Here is a 22,156-nt window from a genome sequence, read left to right as displayed (position 1 = left end):
GATAGTTTTCCTAATATAGAACAAGCCCTGCATTCCTGATATAAATCCCACCTGATTATAGTGTATGATACTAGTGACATATTTCTGTAATCTTCTTGCTAGTATTTTATTTAAATTTTTTGCATCAATATTCATTTGGGATATTATTCTATAGTTTTCTCTGTTTTAGCTCTTCCTGATTTAGATATCAGCACCATATTTTTGTAATTAAAGGAATTTCATAGGACTCCTTCTTCCATTTTCTCAGGAGGACTTTTTGGTCCTGAGACCAATTCATATTTCTCTTTGAAGACTGCATGTAAGTCTTTTGGCATTGTTATCCTCTTCTGAGTTGTTTTGATCTGCCTTGTTGCCATAGTAGTTTTTGTTGTTATTTTTATGGTCAGGATTTTTTTTTTTGTCATTTGCTTATTTTCACCCTATTTTGTGATTTTTAAAGTTGAGCTTTGCTCCTGACATACAGGAAGCACTATCTGAATCTTCTTTCACAGGGTCAGGGATGCAGTTGAGTGGCTGGTTTGGGCTCAGGACCTCAACAGCTTACCATTTGCAGCAGCTCTAGGGACACCTGGCCTAGTCTAGCTAGTTGGGCCTGCCAGGCTAGACCACTAGGCTGCTGAGTGGGGCTGTGGTCCTCACTTTTGGCACACTGCTGCTGGCCTGAAAAGCCAGGATTTCAGGCTCTTGGTTGCTGATTGTTGGTGGGATGAGAGGCCTCCCACTGGCTTGCCCAGACATTGCCAGCATTGGGGTGCACTTTCCTTTTACCCAAATGAGACAGATCTTTCCTGTAGTCCCTCTAAGTTAACTTTACTAGAAGTTTGTTTCACCCTATCCTTTTATGGGTTCTGTTATTTCAGAATTTGTTTTGAGGTGTGATTTAAAGTTGTTTCCAGAAAAACTGGGGGGAATTTAGAAAACTTCCTGCCTTTTTCCCACCATTTTGGCTTTACCCTCAAAAAATCCCTTGAAAGATTTCTATAGAGAAAGTGCTGCCAGACAGAAAAACTGCTGAAAGGATGTAAAAAAAAAGTTTAGAATGCTTGGAAACATGAATGAAGTTTCATATTTGAAGAACTCTTCCCAGTAAGAAGGACTAATGTCCACTTTAGGATTTTAGTAGCAAGTTAAGCTAAAAAATAAAACCTGCATTTTAGTAGATTTTTGAGTTTTAGATATTAAGGAGAATTGGAGAGTAATTATTAAGGAGTTTGGAAATTAATCATTTTCACTTAGCAGAAGCTTGCAATATTTTCTCCTTGACCTGGGAGGTCTGGAATTTGGCTATAATATTACTGGGAGTTTTCATTTTGGGATCTCTTTCAGGAGGTGGTTGGTGGATTCTTTCAATTTCTGTTTTACCTTCTGCTTCTAGGTTATCAGGGCAATTCTCCATGACAATTTCTTGGAAGATGATGTCTAAGCTCTTCCCTTGATCATGGCTTTCAGGTAGTCCAATAATTTTCAAATTATCTCTCCTGGATCTATTTTCCATGTCAGCTGTTTTTCCAAGGAGATATTTCACATTGCTCTCTATTTTTTTCATTCTTTTGGTTTTTATTTATTATGTCTTGATTTCTCATGAAGTCATTTGCTTCCATTTTTTCAGAGAGCTTTTATAAGCAATTTATAAGCAATTATTCATAAGCAATTTAATAAGCAATTATTTTCCTCAGAGAGCTTTTGTATCTCCTTTTCCATGTGGCTTTTCAAGCTGTTGACTTTTATCCATGACCCTCCTGCATCACTCTCATTTTTCTTTCCATTTTTTTCCTCTACCTCTCTTACCTTATCTTCAAAGTCTTTTTGAGTTCTTCCATGGCCTGAAACCAATTCATATTTTTCTTGGAAATTTTGGATGTAGGAGCTTTGACTTTGTTATCTTCTGAGGGTATATTTTGATCTTTGTCACCAAAGAAACTTTCTAGTGCTCGATTGTTTTTTTTTTTTTGTCTGTTCATTTTGCCAGCCTATTTCTTGACTTTTAACTACTCCTTAAAGTGGGGCACTGCTTTGAGGGCACATCATCCCATGCTTCAGGGCATCCCAGGTGCTATGATTTAAGGAGAGGTATGTTCTACATTCCCCTGGCCCGTGGTCTGGTCTGTAAGTAGCCATAGGCCTTCTTGCTTTTTATCCCAGGAACACCATTCTGTTTTACTGTGTTTGCAATCTCCAGTATGCCTGCACCCCTCTCCCACCTGGGCCACCACTCAAGACTGCCTCCTGGTTCCAAGCATGGCCAACACAACAGAGTTCCACTCAGTGCCAACAGCGACTTCTGCAGTCTTCCCCAGCTAACCCTTCGACCCCCTCATTAGTCCGTGATCTGAGTTCCATAATTAGCTGTTGCATCAGCTGATTCCAAGGCTCCTGAGGCCTGATTCTCTGGGGCTGAGTCTACATGGTGCAGCCCAGATCTCCACTCTACTCTCATGCTGGTGTAACAGACCTTTTCCTGGAACCTTCTAAGATGTCTTTAGCTGAAAAATGGTTTTCCCCCATCCTTTTGTGGGTTCTGCTGCTCCAGGAATTGTCCTATGGCCAATTCCAAACTTAAGAGAGATCTTGTGAGTGCCCTTGTATCCCTTTTTCTGACCACCCCGTGAGTGCTAGCCCTTTGTGAGTTCTCCATAAAATAGTGTTTTAGGTAAGCATGTATTTGGCATTTGAACAGTGTGGTCAGCCCATCAGAGTTGTGCCCTCTGCAGTAGAGTTCATATTTTTAGCAGTTTAGTTCAAGAAAGGGCCTCAGTGTCTGCTATCTTATCCTGCCAGGTGATTTTCAGAATCTTCCTGAGACAACTCAAATGGAATTTAATTTCCTAGCATTACACTGGTATACTTTCCAAGTTTCACAGGCAAACAACACTGAGGTCAGTGCAATGGCTCTGTAGACCTTCAGTTTGGTAGTCAGACTGATACCTCTTCTCTTCCACACTTTCCTTCAGAGCTTCCCAAACACTGGGCTAGCTCTGACAATGTGTGTGTCAAACTCATTATCATTGTGTATATCCCTGAAAAGTATACTGTCAAGGGAAGTGAACTTATCTGCAGTATTCAAAACCTCTTCATTTGCTATAACTGATGATTCCATATATGGATGGTGTGGTGCTGTCTGATGGAGCACCTGTATTTTCTTGGTGTTAACTGTTAGGCCAAAATTAGCACAAGTAACAGAGAATGGATCCATACTTTGTTGCATCTTAACTTTAGAAGCTATATTGAATGCACAATCATCTGCAGACAAATATTCATGCAGCAATATTCCCTCTACTTTGGGCTTGGCTTGTAGGCTTTTCAAGTTGAAGAATTTACCATCAGTGCACTAGCTGACCTTCATTTCCTATTCTTCCTTATTGTAGGTGTTTGACAATATGCCTGACAACATCATGCTAAAAAACACAGGAGCAAGAACACTGTCTTGTTTCACTCCATTGGTGACAGGAAAAGTGTAAGAACATTGTCATCATGATATTGACATATGATACTGACAAACTTCTCTAGGTAATCAAATTTTGACATCATTTTCCCTAAGCCCTCATGATAGTATCAAAGGCCTTGGTCAGACCTATAAACATTGTGTATAGACCTCTGTTCTTCTCTTGGCATTTCTCCTGGAGTTGTAGGGCAATAAACACTATATTTACCCTTCCATGGCCCTTTCTTGAAGCCATGCTGGCTCTCAGGGAGAAGGCTTGTTGATTAGATTAGTTTTTATTACAAAACCTCTGCCAGCTTCATGGCACTTGTCTTCATGGAGGCCACTCGAGAAGAACATGTATCCAGCTCTGACCTCAGTAAAGTGTCTTCCATTTGCCAGCCTTGTTTCATGCAAACCTGCTATTTTAATGGAATACCTAGTGAGTTCTCTTGCAACAAGAGCTGTTTGTCTTTCAGTTCTACTTGATTTTGTGTTGTCTATAAGTGTGTGCACATTCCATGTACCAATGGTGAGTGGAATCATTTTTGCAGAAATTTTTGTATACTTTTTTTTTCTTTTTCAACCACAGAGTAAATGCCTGACTGCCATAGTAATCAGGCTAGGGTTGGGTAAGCAGAAAGTTTTTAGAGCACTTTTTGTAGCCCCTTCCTCACACCAGGAGTTGAGCACTGTGGTTCTTAAAAGGATTCTCAGATACCCAGGGGGCTACTGAATTCCACTGCTGCTTCCATTGAGAAGACAACCACAAGGTCTGGCCTGCCTGCGTGCAAGGTTGTGAGTACCACTTCATCACTTTTCTTTATCTACAAGTCTTTGAGATAGAGAAAAATGGTAAAATAGTATGGATGATGTCTTTTGATTTGTGGATAAATTGGATAGAGGTGAGGATGAGTTGCACGAAGTCATTGGTCTCAAAATCCCGGAGCCAAAGGTGTGGTACAGAAAGGCCCACAAAAACCCTCAAGGGCATCGGGGTTTGCTTTGCCCAGCCCCAGCTGAGCCTCCCACAACACAGGGCTTGGCCAGCCCAGAGTTTCACCTGAGAGAGAAAGTTAATAAAAAGGGACGCTAGAGATGCTTTGAGGGGCAGACTAATGGAGCGGATAGACAGAGAAAGAACGCTATGGAGAAAAGGTTTTTTTAGTGAATTAGAGAAGGGAGGATGTTGGAGGACTAAGAGAATGCAAGGAGGTCGGTGAGAGAGAAGAGGCACTTGAAGGGGATTGCAACAGTAAGAGGCTTTTCAGGGGGGTTGGAAAGAGTATGGAGCAGGGGAGCTTTTTGGTGAGGAAAACACTAGAAGAAGGTCCATTGGCAAGGCAGAGGACACTAAGAAAGATGGCAAAGAGTAAGCACAAGCAGCAGCAGGAGGGAGACCCACAAAAAGCAGTCAGATCTTGTATAACTTTACATTTCTTATCTCTTAAATTTATTTTTTTTAAATAAACCCTGCTTTGATTATTTAGTTAAGATGCTTCTTAATCCTTTGCTTATAAATTTGGGAGTGGAGCAGTGTGGAGAAATTTTTAAAAGGCCCTAACAGATTGTCATAGGAAATTAATAGCTGTCAGATAGCCAGCCAGTCAAAAGTCAAAGATTAGGCCCACAGTTAGTATTAGGGCTCAAGTCAGCTTAAAATATTTTTACATTTGAATGGTGACCCAGATGGGACTTATGGCCCAATTATAATTTTTCTAAAGTTATAATTTTTCTAAAGCTATAATTTTTCATATAGTTATAATTTTTCATATAAGTTCAGTTATATAATTTTTCAGATTAGTCATTGTTAATAATTTTTACATTACTTTTAATCAATCCTCTCGAGGTATTTCCATCTTGCTATGTTACAAACTCCATTATATCACAAGTATTTGTTAAAAATGCCAAAAATTACACTCTTTGTCTTGGTCTTTCCTAGGAGAACTCATGTTGTACATTCTCACCCAAAGCTAACCAAAAATTTTTTGTACCCTGGTTAAGAAGCAGGAAATTCATCTTCAGTTGAGGAATAGTTTTGTACTGTTGCCTACATCCACCTATCAATCTGTCTATTTACCTACAGACAGTTCTTTCCTTATTTAGGTGTCTGTAACTCTATTAATTCTTGAGGATACAAGGAAGAGCAAAAGACAGTACTAGCTCTGCAGAAGTTAGCCTAATGAGGGTGGCAACATGAAAATAGCGTTCCAGGCATGGGAGCAAGCCAGTGAAAATGTCCAGTCAGGAAATGGAGTTTCTCATTTTAGAAACAAGGATGTCAATGTCACATGAATCCAGAGCATTTGGTGGGTGAGATGCAGGATCTAAAAATACTCAAAGTAAAGTGGGAGCAGGTAATGAAGTTTTTTGATTGTGCAACAGATAATTTTAAATTTTATTCAGAACATGAAAGAGCCACTGAAGTTGATTGAGTACAGGAGTAGATTAGGGTGGTATTCAGGTATTGTGTGTGACATTATTAAACCTTTACTTGAGGAACATCATTTCAACAGCTAAGTCTCAGATAGACTGGAATGGGGAGAAACTTGAGGTAGGGAGACCAACCAGCATATGATTGCACTAGTCCAGTAATGTAGTGATGAGGGCCTGCAGTATGGTGATGTCAATGTCAGAGAAGAAATGGCAAAAGCTTATGATAGAAGAGATGAAAGTTAGGTATAGTTTGAAATGCAGGCTAAATTTAAGAAAAGGAGACTTCAAAGAATTCGAATAAAAGTTTAAATATTATGGTAACCAATTGCATGAGGTAAATAATACTAAGGAAGACTTTCAAGAATGAAATTCTGAAGACAAGAGATTCAATTCTTGTGAAGGGAAAGAGGTATTTGTCTAAAATAATGACTATAGATGTATAGGGAACTAACCAAATTAAATTTTTTTGAAGTCATGTATCATATGCAGAAGATATAATACCTGCAAAGGCTGGCAACAAAGGAAGAATATAAAAGCATGTCTTAGTCCTATAAAAATGGTGTTAGAAAGACTAAAGTATAAAATGAGCCAAGATTTTCAAGGACATTTAAGGACGACAAAATATCTTTTGTTTTCAAGTTAAATTGGAATGGGGTTTGGCAGAGGAAGATCAAAGATGGGATAAGTCCTCTGTACAGAAAGAATGGAATAGTGATAAGTGATGACAAAGAGAAGTTAGAGCTGTATGATTCATATTTTATCCTGTTTTCTCTGCTCAAATGAATGACTTTCAGACTAAAGGACAGAATGAAAATGGCTAATAGGCAGTTGATGTCCCAAATAACTAAAGAGGTAGTAGGAAAGTATCTGCTGTCCTAAATGAGTTCATTCACCTAACTCATAAGCTGCATCTTGGAAGACTGAAAGACCTAGTGGATATTAGACTGAGCACCTATTGATAATTTAGAAATCTTGACAGTCACATATAGTACAGAAGAATGAGAACTGCTCCAGCTTTCATAAAAGGGAAGAGAAAGCAATCTATAAATTATGGAACAGTTAGCTTAATTTTGATTTCTGGCCAAATGTTAGAATGCTTTTATTTCTATTACTATCATCTTGAAAAAAAAATCAATGAAACATGAAGCTTTCTACATATTAAGAACAGAAATATTGTGAGTAACATCTACAGATTAGTTTTCTTTTAAAATATATTTAAAATTTAATATGATTGCTCTATCACTACTCTCCTGATATATGTCTGTTTCTGAATTTTTGCCTGCTCTTTTATATTTATTTTTAATGTTTCACAGAAATTGTTTTCTCCCCTCCCTCCTTCACCCTTCTTTCCTTTCCTTTTTTTCTTCCTTCTCTCCTTCCTTCCTTCCTATCTTCCTACTTTCCCAGTATAGACTATTTTAGAATAGTTTACCCAAAAAAGTGATACTTCTTGGAGGTGAGAGATCATGGATTGCCTTTTTGAAGTCAATTATCTCTTCAACTGGATATATATGGTGACTGAATGAGCTTATGGAGTACCTTATCAGATACAAATTCAAATTACTAGTTTGTGGTCAAAGAAATTAAACGTACAAAACAGAATTTATATAAACATGCAGGGAAATTTACCAGTATGAAAAAAAAGCAGGCTATACAAAAATGCAGGGTAAATAAACATGTGGGGAAATTTATCAGTACAAAAAAAAGCTAAATATATTCAAATAAAAGAATCTCAGAATTGGAAGAGAACTAGAGGATATAGAGTCCAACCCAGAATACAAAAATAATGCTCTCTACGACATACCAAAGAAGAAGCCATCTAAATTTTTGCAGAAGAACACTAGTGTAAAGGAAGCTACTATATCCCTACACCTCCCTTTCAGTTTCAAGAATTCTAATTATTAGGACATTTTTCTAACAGCTCTCCATTAAATCAAAAGCCATCTTTGCAATCCCCATTCATTGCTTGTATTTTGCTAGATGGGCCTAAAAGAACAAATTTATTCCCTCTTTAATATTATATCCTTTCAGTTATCAGCATATCTCTGCTAAGCCATTTGTTCTCTGCACTAACCATCTTTATTTCTACCAATCAATTATTACATAGCATAGTTTTAGGGCCCTTAACTACTATTGGTCCCTTCTTCCAAACATGCTACAGTTCATTAGTATTCTTGAGAGGCATTGTGCTCGACTTGGAAACAGGAATATTTGGGTTGAAATCCCCCTTTGAATACTTATTACTTTTGGTGATTGCTTTGGCAAACCACTTAGGCTCTCTGAGTATTAGTTTCTTCATCTGTTAAGACAAGATAATAATGCCTAAGGTAGTAACCTCAAATTATTTTGTTACATTTCAAGTGAGATAAAATAAGGCACATTATGACTATAAAAGTCATACAGTTTCGATTCACTGTACTGCGCTATTGCTACTTGGCAGTAACATACATTAAAAGAGACAGAGATGGAGACAGAGACAAAAACAAAGAGAAGACAAGACAAGACAAGACAAGAGGAGAGAGGAGGAGAGGAGAAAGGAGAGAAAAGAGAATATTAGTTTACTGTGGACCTATCAGATGTTGATTAAGAAGCAATAATGTAACTTGGTTATATGATGCTAAAATGCATGTTTGGAAGTAGTTTGACTTCTCATAATTGTATATAAAGGACACAAGTTCAGTTGGCCATCCACTTAAAAAATATCATTCCAGGAAGAGATTTTAAAAGTTCAAAACTTCATCTAATGTTTTTGAAAACTCTGAGATATGCCCACCCTAAGCCAATATTGATTTCCAAACCAAACATGATCCCCACTGGCCTCTTTTCCTAGAGGTAACAGAATGAAGAAATGGAAAGAGCCTGACCAGAAGTGGTTCTTTGTACCTTGGCACCAACATATTCCTCAGAAAACTTCTGACTTTGTGGAAACATTAAGAATTTAACTACTTCCTCAATAATTTCCAAAATATCACAAAGTTTGACTAGTATCTAAGAGCTGCCCCACATAATCCATAGTTCTTCTTTCCATTCTTTTTTTATCTTTTTTGGTCTTTTTACTATGCTTTTCCTCCTACCCTGAACCTCTTTATTCCTCTCTGGCCTACTCCTTTTCCTTGCTACCTGATAAATTAAGAAAACTGTTTTGACTCATTGTCAGCTCCACTTTGCCTCCTCAAATACTTAATTGATTGCACTTTCCTGCTGAGATGATTTACCAGTCCAATGTTGAAATTAAAAGATGCCAAGTCACATGATATATTAGATGACTCATCAGTGTTTTAAACACAAGCATTTGTACTTCTATTTTTACATGTATTTGTTCATTTTGGTAGAAAGTATCCCAAATTTAATTCATCACAAAACTTAACAACCAGTGAAGCATTAGACAATGTAACAACAAACACTGCTTCATTAGACAGTGATCTTTCATTCTAAACTATTGGTTTGGGGTATCCTAGCCAAAATAATATATACATCTTTCCTCACTTTTTAATTAAAAGTTGAAAAGATTCAAACTTTAGAAAGATAAAATTTGTTCTTCTGCTCTGTTGCCCATAGCAACATTTAGGGGGAGAAAATAAAGTAAAAGCTACAGGAAGAGCAAAGCTCCCATGATGTTAGCAGCAATTGATTCAGAAATGGGGAGAAATCCAGGATGACATCCCCAATTACTGTACCGCAGGAGCAAGTGGAAATGCTGCTAGCATAGATCAAAAGAGAAGCATTTCCCCTACTTGGCCTAATGAGCCTCATTTATATGAAAGCAAATCAAAATTGAATGGCAGGTATGAAGCCCCAAGAAAATTACATATGTCTATTACACTCTCATAAATACACTTTTCTGCCAAACAGCCTATTTAGCCCCAAGATCCATAACTGTTCTTTGTTGCTAAGAATTCTTCTGCTATTGATCACTGTTCTTCGATTCACATGCAGCTGGAGCCATGAGAAGTTACAGTAAATTCTGAGTTTTCAAATTAGTTGGTTGTAGTTTTTATGCTTTTAAAAAAAGCAATCAACATCAAAATCCCTCCTATTAATTATAGATATAAATCATTTGATCAGAAATCTAGAGCTAAAAAGGACCTGAAATGCTATATAATACAATGCTCTAATTCTAGAAATAAGGAAACTGAGGTGGAATTTGAACTGAGATCATTTAACTACAGAGCTAGTTCTCTTTAAATTGCATCATGATGTCTCTCAAAAAGACTTAGATTTGTTTTTTTTTACTTTGGTGTCTGCAATACCAATGGCAGTGTATACAAAACCACTAAGTCCTGTAAGCTGCTTGAAATGAAATATCACATCAATTTAAGGAGATGTGTGGATACTCCTATTCCAATTACAAATTTTCTACTATGAATGGAAGATTATGGGAATCTATGAATGTCTTCTTGGTGCCCAGATTTAAACTATCATTGCCTGAAAAAACACTTTTTAAGAAAAACTAGAGTGGGTATATATATATATATATATATATATATATATATATATATATATATATATATGTATGTATGTATGTATGTATGTATGTATATATATAAACTATTTAACAGTAGTTTCATTACTATTGTTATTACTGCTCCATAACATGATATTTAATCTGTAACCAAGGTAAAGGGATCCTGCAATGCTCATGTCTCTTTTGTAGGATTCTGTATTAAGATTGCTGTGTCATATCTCAACTAAGATGTCATCATTTTATAGAGAGATCCTCAAAGGATTCACATGTGGTCTGAAGGTTACAGGCTTAATAAGTTAATTCCATTACCAGTTCCTCAAGCCTGAAGATTCTGATGTACTTTATATGAAGTCTAAAATTCCTCTCATTTTCCCCCTTTTTTGCATGAATAAGAATACTATATAAAAGCTTGGATACATCTTTCTACCCCTTTTTCAAAAAATACCTCAGCCCTTTAGAATAAATACAATTTTAAACAGGAAGCAGTCAATTCTCCAAAATCAATCTAACTCTAAGGTTGGAGGAATGGGACGAGGTAGGGAAAGGTTTACTAGATTTATTTTAAACTTAATACTGTTACAAAAACTCAAGTAAAGATATGTTAGAATAGGGTATACCCTCTGAATGGTAAGAGGGCTAAGAAAGTCTAATAATCAATAGAGTAATCAATAACCTTTTTCTAAACACCTACTACAGAGTATGTGATGTATATACAAAGATATAAATGAAGTAGTCAGTAGTCACTGCCCTCAAAGAGATTTATATTCTATGAAAGAAAATAACACACACACACACACACACACACACACACTTATATACATATGTTCTTGCCAAGATTTCTCTCACAACCTTGTGATTTAGTGAATTACCCTTAAACTGGATGAGATTTTCCCAAGTCTTTGTATGTCTCCTAATCTCTTTCTCTTGGTTATTATTTAAGATTTTGATGAAGTTGAATAGGATTGTGACATGTAAGTCCTCTTTGATTTTGTTTCCCTTGACTCAAGACATGTTAATTATCATGGGAGAAGATTTATGAAAAGGTTAGTTCTCTGCTGAAAAATTTAAACAATCAGTGATAGCCTGAAAAAAACACTTATTAAGAAAAACTAGTGTGACTTTATATATGTGTGTATATATATATATATATTTGTGTGTGTGTGTGTGTAATTTCCTAGTTGTTTCATTGCTATTGTTATTATTGTTATTATTTCTGGCTCACAATATGATATTCAATTTGTAACCAAGGTAAAATTTGGAAAGGTGGTACCCATTCTAGAAAAGTAGAATTCATTTCAAGCAAAATCTTGATTGCAAGCTTCCTCATCCATGACTTGCTAAAACATTCCTGTAGTTTCTTATTCTATACAGAAAAGACACAGGGGCTCTGAAAGAATCATTAGACATTTCCAGGGACTTTTAGGTGTTGGAACAATAATTATCCCTCCCTTGTCCCTTAGCATGAATTAAAAAAAAAAAAAAGTTAAACAGAATTCTCCCAGCTAGTGCCTGTTATATCACTACAGTAGAATATTTAAACTCAAATACTATAATATTCCCTTTCTTTAACACTTAGAGGGTAGTGTGGTACAGTGGGAAGAATGAGCCCTGGTTCTGGAGTTCAGAGACCTGAAATTAAAACTCAACCTTTGCACCATACTGATTTATGTTACCTGAGATAAATCAATTAACTGGCTTAGGCTTGTTGTTTTTTTCCATATGGCAAGAGGGCTGTGAAATTGGACTCCTTGGCTTCTGAGGTTCCTTACAACTCTGGATCTGTGATCCTATAAGAAGATATTAATCTGATGGATTTCTGAGAAAACAAAAAATTAAAAGGTTCAAGTACTAAAACTTTTATTTGTTACCAATTTTGTTGGAAATCTTATGAAACCTTAAACATATCCTTGTCTTCTTAACCAAGATGCTGAATATAAATTAGTATATTCTCAAAGTTTTAAGATAATTATTGGTTCTTCTCATCTCTTATATATTTTTTAAATTATGGTTTCATTTAGGTTGTTAACTTCTGATAGAGCATATTGTGAGCTCTAATGTTTCCCATTCCAATTCTTGTATTTTCTGAAATGTGAGATCTGGTCCTTATAGAATTATATATTAAGTAAGAATCAATAAGGTTCTTTTGTTCATTTGATACTTAGAATAATAGAATTTGAGGCAGAATACAGAAATCTAGTTCTAGGGAAGGAGTTAAATATTAGCTTATTCAAGTACCCAGGAGCACTTTACCTTTACTTCAGATTAAGGGGTACTTTTTAAAACGTTGAATTTGCAACAAGTCTGACTTTGAAACAAATTGGTATTACTCTATACATCTTTCAATGAAAAGACATTTATACTTCCACACTTATTTACATTTTAATAAACATATTACAAAAACTATATTGTACTAAAGGTAATATATTTCATGGAATTATTTTATAAAATAGAATGTGTTCCTCACTTCTAGCACACTCAATTTTCTCAGAGTCTGTGGCATAATAATGTTTTAGGAATTAACAATACTTAATTCACCTATGTAGTAACAATTCATAAAATGAAAAAAATGCACAAGCAAATAAATAAATTTGAAAGAAAATACATACTTATTTTGTAAAAGAGCCTGGAGTTTGGGTCTATAATTTCATTGATGTAGAGAACTCCCAATTTTTAAAGTTCTTCCACTGATTAGACTAAAAATTTATCCATAAGTTAGAGTCTTAGCAAGTTCCCTGGGCCACTAAGATATTAAGAGATTTGTCCATGCTGACACAGCCAGTCTATCTCAGAAGTAGGATTTGAACCTAAGTCACTCTAACATGAAAGACAACTTTCATTCAATTGTACATGCTATTTTTTGTAAGTAAGGAAAATGGGGTAGTTAAATACACTACAGCTGATCTCTATGAACTGAAGGGGAAATTATGAAGGAATAAAATTAAAACAAATAAAAACATCTATTACTATGAAGATAAGCAAGGTGATATAATGGAAAGAGAACAGAACTTGAAGTTGTGAAAGTCTGGATTCAGTTCCTACCTATGACATTTGATTGGATTATGCTAGAGTCAGTTAATACCAGCTCATGAGAGCCTACAGTTAAATTTTCATTGGGATTATTTTTTTCTTAGAAAACTGCAAATGCTGGAGAAGCTTACTGTTGTGTTTTTTTTTTAATAATCCAGACTTCAAAAAGTTTTGGAGAAAAAATAATGCAGATTAAACTTAAAAGTATCATGTGTTTTCTGAGAACTGTTTTTTAAGAATTTACCAACACATCACTATTTATAATCTATGTCATAATTTAGCCTCTCTGGGCCTCAGTTTCTTCATGTGTAAAATAAGGGCTTCAACTGAATAGCTTTTAAAGCCCTTTCTAGCTCTGAATCTAGAGTACTATCAAAACTTACAGAAAGCCATGGAAAAGATGCCCTATCCTAGTAATGCTGTTTCCCAATAATATATTCAATACTTATTTAACATGGCCAAAGGATCATATTAAATACCATGAAATTTATCTCACCTTTGCATATCTGTCTCCATTACCTAAGGTACATATAATACACTCATTTCAGGAAAGTCTGGCCCTGAAGAATTCAACTAGAAATGTTCTCTGGAAGATTTCACATTCCTCTAGACAATGCTCATTAGCTCAAGCTATCTAACAATCTATTTTTATATACATATTCATATACACATGCATATACATGCACATACACATGTGTGCATGTGTGTATATATACATGTGAGTATATGTACACAATGCAAATGTTAATCGTAACATTTAATTATTAATATATATGCATGTGTTTATGTATGTGTGTATCTATATAAACATACATAAACACACATATATGTATTTGTGTATATATAAGATTATATATACAAGGCATTAGGGATAGCCTCCACAAAGGCACAAAAGTAAATCTGATATGTGTATATATCTGTTATAAATCTCAAGGAATTATGTCAACATATTTCCTAATTGGAGAGGTTGAGGGAACAGAAAATTATAATGATCATCCTTTCCTGCTATGAAGCCTTCTTTGGGATATTTTTTGTGAGGGTAATTTGAAAGATGAACTGGTCCTGAAGCTTGCAATCTATTTCTGATGAAAGGGATTAGTGATATTGTTTTTACTCTGAATTAATAGTCAAGCAGAAAGCAATATCAAGGAGTTGTGAGGATGGGGTCTGGGGACCCCAATATAAATTCTGATGGAGTTCTCTCCTAATGTCAGGAGCAGATTGGCTGAAAAAATGAGTATTGCTGACAGTTATTCCTACATCTCTCTCAAATTTTTAAGTTCTAGTTTAGTCCAATCAAATAGAATGCACCCCAGTGGTGAGCCTTTCAGTACACTCCCTTTCTGTCCCATGACTGTACCCAGATATTATCCTGTCTAAGGAGAATGGTCTGAACGTGGTTCAGACGTGATGTTTAGCTTTCTCAAGGGAGAGAGGTGCCGGCTGCCTGTCCTGTGGAAGAGCAGAGTGCTGGCAAGGGATAGAGACACAAGCACAAAAGTTTTTACCCAGAAACGTGGAGTCCGAGGGTCTGAGCATGGTTCAGATGTCTAGCTGAGCTTTTGGCGAGGGAGGGAGTCCCAGGTTGTCTGTCCACTGTCTCGTGCAAAATCTGACCATCTCTACTTCTTTGTGACTCAAACAGGAGGTTGAATCAGGTGTGAGAGGGAGAAAGGAAACCCAGAAGGGAGGTCCCCCCCCCCGCCGGTTTTGTGTGCCAAGAGGAAAGAGGAAATTTTCTGTACCCTTCAATGTTCCTGCACCAAAAATGTTATGGGGAAAATGGGGTTGGGGGTTTGGCTAGGGGTTTGGGGTCCTTAGGAATTCCTTTTTAAAGAATTACAGCCTCTTGCACACAAAAGTAGTTAGGATAAGATTTTTTGATAACAGGGACCTTGTGTAGCCAAAGAGAGAGAAAAGATGGCTCGTGCCCACTCCATAGAACAAGCCTCACTAATAGCTACCAGCAGATCTCTGTGTGGCTGAGATTCTGGCAGCTGCAGTAAACTGGGACACAGGAGTGAGGGAAGCCCCAGGAAGGTGAGGCCATCTCTCCTACCTTCTTGTCCGCCAGTGCAACCCCTTTTCACTGATATCTCCAGGGCCAATCCCATGGCCAAGCTGAAAGTAGGGGGCAAGTCTAAGCATGATTCAGGGGCAACCTCTGTCTTACTCTCTCGTTCAGGTCCTAACATTCAATCAAGGCACAAAGTCGTGGGGATCTGGGAAAGGACCCTAAAATGTAGACTGACACTGCCTTTCACAGAACTAAGCTTTTATATGATTACTTAATTTTTGTAAGGCAGACCATGCCCTGTCTTGCATTCAGCCTTTCCAGCTTCCACTAGTAAAAAAAAAAGCGGCAACACCTTTTACTCCTTATCTGATAAACCCTGTTTCATTTTTTTCCCCTGGTTACTTTTAAAATCTTTGTTTAGGTCTGTTCAATCTAGGCTCAAGGATTCGTGGCAGATACTCACTGTGCCTAGGTTGTCTCCTCTCACCCTTAGGACCTCACAGCTCCTCACACTCAGGACCAGGCCTTCTCCACTTCTCCCCTCCCCCTCCCTTGCACCATGATTTCTTTGACCCCCACTCAGCATGAAGCAGTTTCAGAAGAATCTTTGTCCCCTTTCCTTATAGATAGAGAAGTCAGAAATGTTATGGGCCCAGGGCACCCCAGAAGTTCTCTGGGACACATCAAAGAACCTTCTCCTTGAGAAATTAAACCAAAGGACAGACACACCTAAATAGATAAATGGAACCAGATGGACTGAGCTAGCTTTGGCGCCTCCACCCTTCATTCTAGTCTCCCTCAACCCTGGGGAGATAAGTTTAGGTGTGGCTGCTTCCTTTGTGTCCTGAGGAGATGGCTTCAGAGATCTGCAGCCACCCCTCACCCAGTTCCTCCAGCCACCCCCAGTGGGAGATGGTCCTCCCTCACTAAAGGAACTTTCTAGTCAGGTGTTCACCCCCATCAGTCTACTATAAAAGTACTTGCCAGTCTCCTGCTTGAGGAGTTTGGTATCTCAGAGCCATGCTCTGTGCCTTTCTCCCAATGAGAAGTCCAAGGATTTTTCATGGTTTCCCTTCTCTTCCCTTTCCCTTCCTCAGCCCCAATATAAACTACCATCTTATTCTAACAAAAAAAAAATAGTCAAGCAGAAAATAGAACCTCTACTTATCATTCACATCTAATTCCCCACCCCCAAGGATCTGTAACTTTCTGTCTACACATTATAAACTAGTTTAGCCTGCCTTTCCTTGGTATGAGAGATTTTCCACATCTTTACTTTGAAAAGTAAAATAGCTACTTCTAGGATTTGTTCAGCCCATTTCCCTTCTGCACAAATGGTTGTGACTCCTTGGCAAATGCATCAAGTAATGGCCTTTTACTGTCCATTTCCTTGGGGCCAAGCTGCCACACACTCCTTTTTTGACTCTGCTTGTTGCCAAAGTCTTTTACAATGATTGTATTGTTCTGTTTGGAAGAGGGAGGGAGGGTTAGAGGAAATATGTGTGTATATAAATGATATGTAATACTCTATGATGGCAGCTACACTTTGTTTTCAAAGCCATTTAATGATTGCAGGGAATGTTGATCACTCTGTTAATTTATTGTTTTAAATAAAATACCAGATGCTTGGGAACATACTTACATATTCGTGAAAATTAAGATATTTTTGTCTAAATAATCAGCATGTGATAATAGTTGTGGGTAAAACATAAAATATTATGCTCTATGATTAGTCTCACAGAACAAGAAATTAACTGAAACTCTTAATGTAATTTATTCTTCTGAATTACTTTGCAAAGTGTAGAACAGTGTAAAAAAATCTCATTAGAACTAAATTTTGAGTTCCATAAGAATCAGATATAAAAGAAAAAATTACTTCTTTCTCATTGCTATGTAAAATTCCATATAGGAGAAAAAATCCAGATGCGGAAGAAACAGGTTATAGTTCCCAAACTGCTTCTGAGTGACCTTAGGCCATCAGCTTAACCACAAAAACAAGAACACTAAGCACTTACATTTGCATAGAATTTTATATAAATGAATTTGATTATCACCACAATCTATTTTATAAATGAGGAAATTTCTTATCAGGAATGTTACAGGACTCAAAGGATCATAAGCTACTTAGAGGTTGAAAGGATCTTGGAATTTATTTTTCCCTTTACTTTTCAGAAGAACAAACTGAGACATGGAGAAGTGAAGTAGCTTGTCCAAGGTGACATAGCTAATAAATGGAAAAGTCGAATCATGCTTACTGAGTCAAGTCTAGTTTTATTTTAATTTACAACACTACATCATCTTACCAATCTTTGGCCTTTAAGTTCCTCTGTTGGTTCATGCTATGGTTCAATTACATTCAGTAATTATTAAATGACTCCTATGTACTAGACATTGTTTAGATTCTGGTTATGCAAAAACACAAAGAAAAACCATTCCTTTCTACAAGAAGCTCATACTCTTTCATTCATCCATTCATTCATTCACTTATTTGTCTGTCCATTTATCTATCTATTTGTTTATTTTTTATTCATTCATCCACTTATTCATTCGTTTATTATTTCATTCATTCATTTATTCCTTTGCTTATTTATTTTTTGTTTATTATTATTTTAAATTAAAAACATTTTTATTATAGTTTTGAGTTCCAACCTTTATCCCTCCTACTCTCCCTTAATTCCCCCTTCATGAAGTGGTAAGCAATCATATGTGGGTTATACTTGTGCAATTATATAAAACATTACCACATTAGTGATTTTGTACAAAAAAACTCGAATAAAAGAAAAAAAAATAAAGAAAGTGAAAAGTAGCATGCTTTAGTTTCTGTTCACTCAATATCAGCTCTTTCCCTGGAGGTGGATAGTATGCTTCATCATTAGTCCTTTGGGATTGTCTTGGATCATTGTATTGCTAAGAATAGTGAAGCCATTCACAATTCTTCATCAAGCAATATTGCTATCACTGTGCACAATGTTCTTTTGGTTCTCCTCACTTCTATACACCAGTTCATACAAGTCTTTCTAGGCCTTTCTGAAATCATCCTACTTGTCATTTCTTATAGCACGATAATATTCCATCACCATCATATATCACAGTTTGTTTAGCCATTTCCCAATTGATAGGCATTTCTTTGATTTCCAATTCTCGATGAAGCTTATATTGTATTGGGGAAACACTATTTACAAAGACAAACAATTTTTAAAATACATGTAACACAGGTAGGTGGATATAGTTAGATAGGATGGTATAGGCTAGTAGGTACTAAGATCTTTCTGTTTCCTCTGCTGGATTGGATAAAACCAGAATCCTTCTCAGGCTTATTTCCTATTATTTCCTTGTGGTTTAATCAGAGTGGCATCTTTAGTCACTTCCACTTCCTCTCCCCTACTTCTCTCTCTCTCTCTCAATCTCTCTCTCTCTCCCTCTCTCTCTCTCTAATGAGTCACACCTTATTATAACAATTAGTTTGATTTTCAGCATAGGAGCAAAATAATTTCCTCTCCTCCAAATAGTACCTTACTCGGCTGCACTGTGGAATGCTGGTTTATGAATCTATAGCAGATGAAAAAGTTAGCATAATCATATAAGTTCAGAACTCAGTGTTAGTACATTTCTAATATTCAGGTACACTTTGGTTCTCTATTTGAAAACAAATTTATATTTACCTGTCATAAACTTTTGTTTTTTTTTTTTGAAGGGCAATGGGGGTTAAGTGACTTGCCCAGGGTCACACAGCTAGTAAGTGTTAAGTGTTTGAGGCCGGATTTGAACTGAGGTACTCCTGAATCCAGGGCTGGTGCTTTATCCACTGAGCCATCTGGCTGCCCCCATAAACTTTTTTGTCTATGTTGAGGCTGCTACAGGACAATCATAGGATAGAAGTCGACTAAAGGTCATTTTTTTGTAACTTTCCTCAATTTTGGAGGAGGTCAAATTTAAGCATTGCCATCAGTTTGACTCTTCTACTCCAACATGCTTTATGTGGTCATATGGTTTTCTTCAGGCTCACTCTTCTCTGCTTCATCTCAATATTCCTTTCATTTTCTTCAAGTCACTAACTTAACTTTTTTCTTTGGGATTCCTGTCTTTTACTAGCAATTATTTCTCCTCAGGTTAAGTCTTAAACAGGATGGGAGCACTAATTTCTTCTCTACTGCTCTGAATTTTCCATTCCTTTCTCTACTATGATAACAATGTCTTGAAAATTGTGCTATATCCTTGTAAGAACTCCTGCCCATTATATTCCAAAGACATTAAAGAAAGAGGGAAAAGAATCTTACATAACAAAATATTTCTATCATCTATTTTTGTGTTATCAAAGAACAAGAAACTAAGGGGGTTTTCATCTATTGGGGAATGACTACACAAATTATGATATATGAATGTAATAGAATATTATGGTGCTATCAGAAATTATGAAATGGATTGTTTCCAAGTAACCTGGGAAGAACTATATGTATTGTTGTAGAGTGAAGAGAATAATTTATGGGGCTACATAATAAAGAATAAATTTGAAAGACATGAACTCTGATCAGTGTAATGATCAACTCTGATTTCAAAAGCCTAATGAAAAAAGCATACTATCCACCTATTGACAAAATGTTGATGGACTTAAGGTCAATCAAATTAGGTATATATTTTTGGAGACAGTAAATTCATGAATGTGTTCTGCTTGACTATTTTTATTTGTTACAATGATTTTCCTCTCATTGGTGAATAGGTGTAACTGTGAGGAGATATAAGAATAGAGTTGGAAAAAAGAAAGAATATAAATAAGAGAAAAGAGAAAGAGAATGAAAGGAAGAAGAGTCATTGACACATCTTCCCCACCCCCCACCCCCCACCCCCGACCCCATTGATAGCTTGGTGTAATTGTAAAAGTGGACAAGGATAGTAAGGGAGGGTGAGAAAAGGAAATGATAAAAGAGGGTCACTGAAGCATCTTTTTTTTTTTAATACAAAGAACAGAAAGAAAGTTAGCAGGAATCATAGATGGGAAGGAAAGCTTTGAAACCTATTGGCTTAATGTAAAAGTACCTGGATTCCCAAAGTTCATTCATTTGGGAATCTTTCCTCATTGATGGAGATCAAAGCATTGCTCCTGTGAGGGGTGGAGCAGAGTTGATGAGAGTGATAGAAAGGAGAGCTTTGGTCTCTTTGAGTCTCCTTATTTCTTCTAGTTATTCAAGGCTTTTTAGGCTCTGCAGTAATTTTGTATGCTTCTGGCTTCCTGCTTCAAGAGAGAAAATGGACAATGCTAACCACATTTCAGGTTTCTGAAGGGAAAGATAAGACTCTAGAAAGTTGAGGAACTCTGGGAATCAAACTTTTTTTTTGGTGAGGCAGTGATGGTTAAGTGACTTGCCTAGGGTCACACAGCTAGTAAGTATCAAGTGTCTGAGGCCTGATTTGAACTTAGGTCCTCCTGAATCCAGGGCTGGGGCTTTATCTACTGCACCACCAGCTGCCCCCAGGAATAAAACTTTTAAAAGTTAACCCTCATTGTCCCACTAAAATAAAATTTAAAAAAATTAAAATAAAATAAAAATTTAATGTGACACCTTATTCTCGTTTACAGTATCTGTAGTTTAAAAACAAAACAAAACACTATAGAGCAAGGGATTTTAGTCCACTCTGGAGCAGATTGCAGGGTCCTGGAACATGGAGATACATATTCTAATTCCAGGTGGGTCATTACTTCTTTAGATTACCTGTAGTCAATCTCCATTTCTAAAATAAAATCTTCTAATAAGCAATCAATAAATGAATCAGCAAACAAGCATTTATTTAGCACCTACTATGAGCTTCCTGCCCTCTGGTAGTTTCTAATCTGTCATGTTCTCTGTTTACACAAAGTAAATATAAGATAAATAAAAAATAAATAGAGGATGTTGCAGAAAGAGCACTATATTTTCAAAACAGGGAATCAATAAATGCCTCCTCAAGATGGTAAGGTCTGAGATAAGCTAAGCATTCCAAAAGCCAGAGGTGAAGAGGGGGTTCTTTGCAGCAGGCAACAACAGAAAGTTCCTTCCAACAGTGTAGGCAGCAGGATAGAATATGGTGACTGAAGGAAACTGAGCTTGTTTGGTTTTGGTATATACATGTTGAGCAGGAGCAACTTGTCATAATGTGGCTGGCTTGTGATATATTGTAAAGGGCTTTAAATGCCAAACAGAAGATTTGGATTTTGTCTTAAAGACAGTTAGATAGCAATGAAGTTTCCTGACCAGAAGGGTAAAACGATCACACTTTAGGAAAATTAGCTTAGCAGTTTTGTGGATGATGTATTGGAGATGGTAAAGATTAGATGTAAGACCACAGAAAAAAAATTATTACTCTAAGCACCTTCCAGCTCTGAAATCCTAATATTTTCCTAATGCTAAAAGTCCAAACTGAAGTGTATAAAATATCCATGAATCCCCTAGGTCTCCATTTATGAATCATTTCTTTTTTCTCCAAAGTTCATTCAAATCGGTCAACTCAATGCCCCTATCATGATCTGGTCTTGCACTAGGAAACTATGACTAAAAGTCATAAACACGATCAATGTAAACTCTTTCCCAACTCCTCCAACCCAAACACATAAATAGGGAATCAGATTGAGAGATGGGAATACAGTCAGTAAATGGCCAATATCTCCTAAGTAAAACTAGAATACTTGACAAAATCAAATTATCCTCTAGGTAAGTCTCTAACCAAAAAGACAAACAGACAATACCATTATATTCTTTAAATCAGGGCTTCTTAAACTTTTCCCACTTGTGACCCCTTTTCATCTGAGAAATTTTTA

The sequence above is a fragment of the Dromiciops gliroides genome, chromosome 1 (genome assembly GCF_019393635.1).
Source record: "Dromiciops gliroides isolate mDroGli1 chromosome 1, mDroGli1.pri, whole genome shotgun sequence".
In the NCBI taxonomy this organism is placed as follows: Eukaryota; Metazoa; Chordata; class Mammalia; order Microbiotheria; family Microbiotheriidae; genus Dromiciops; species Dromiciops gliroides.
The sequence above is the reverse complement of the archived record's forward strand: the minus strand, read 5'-3'. Positions refer to the sequence as shown.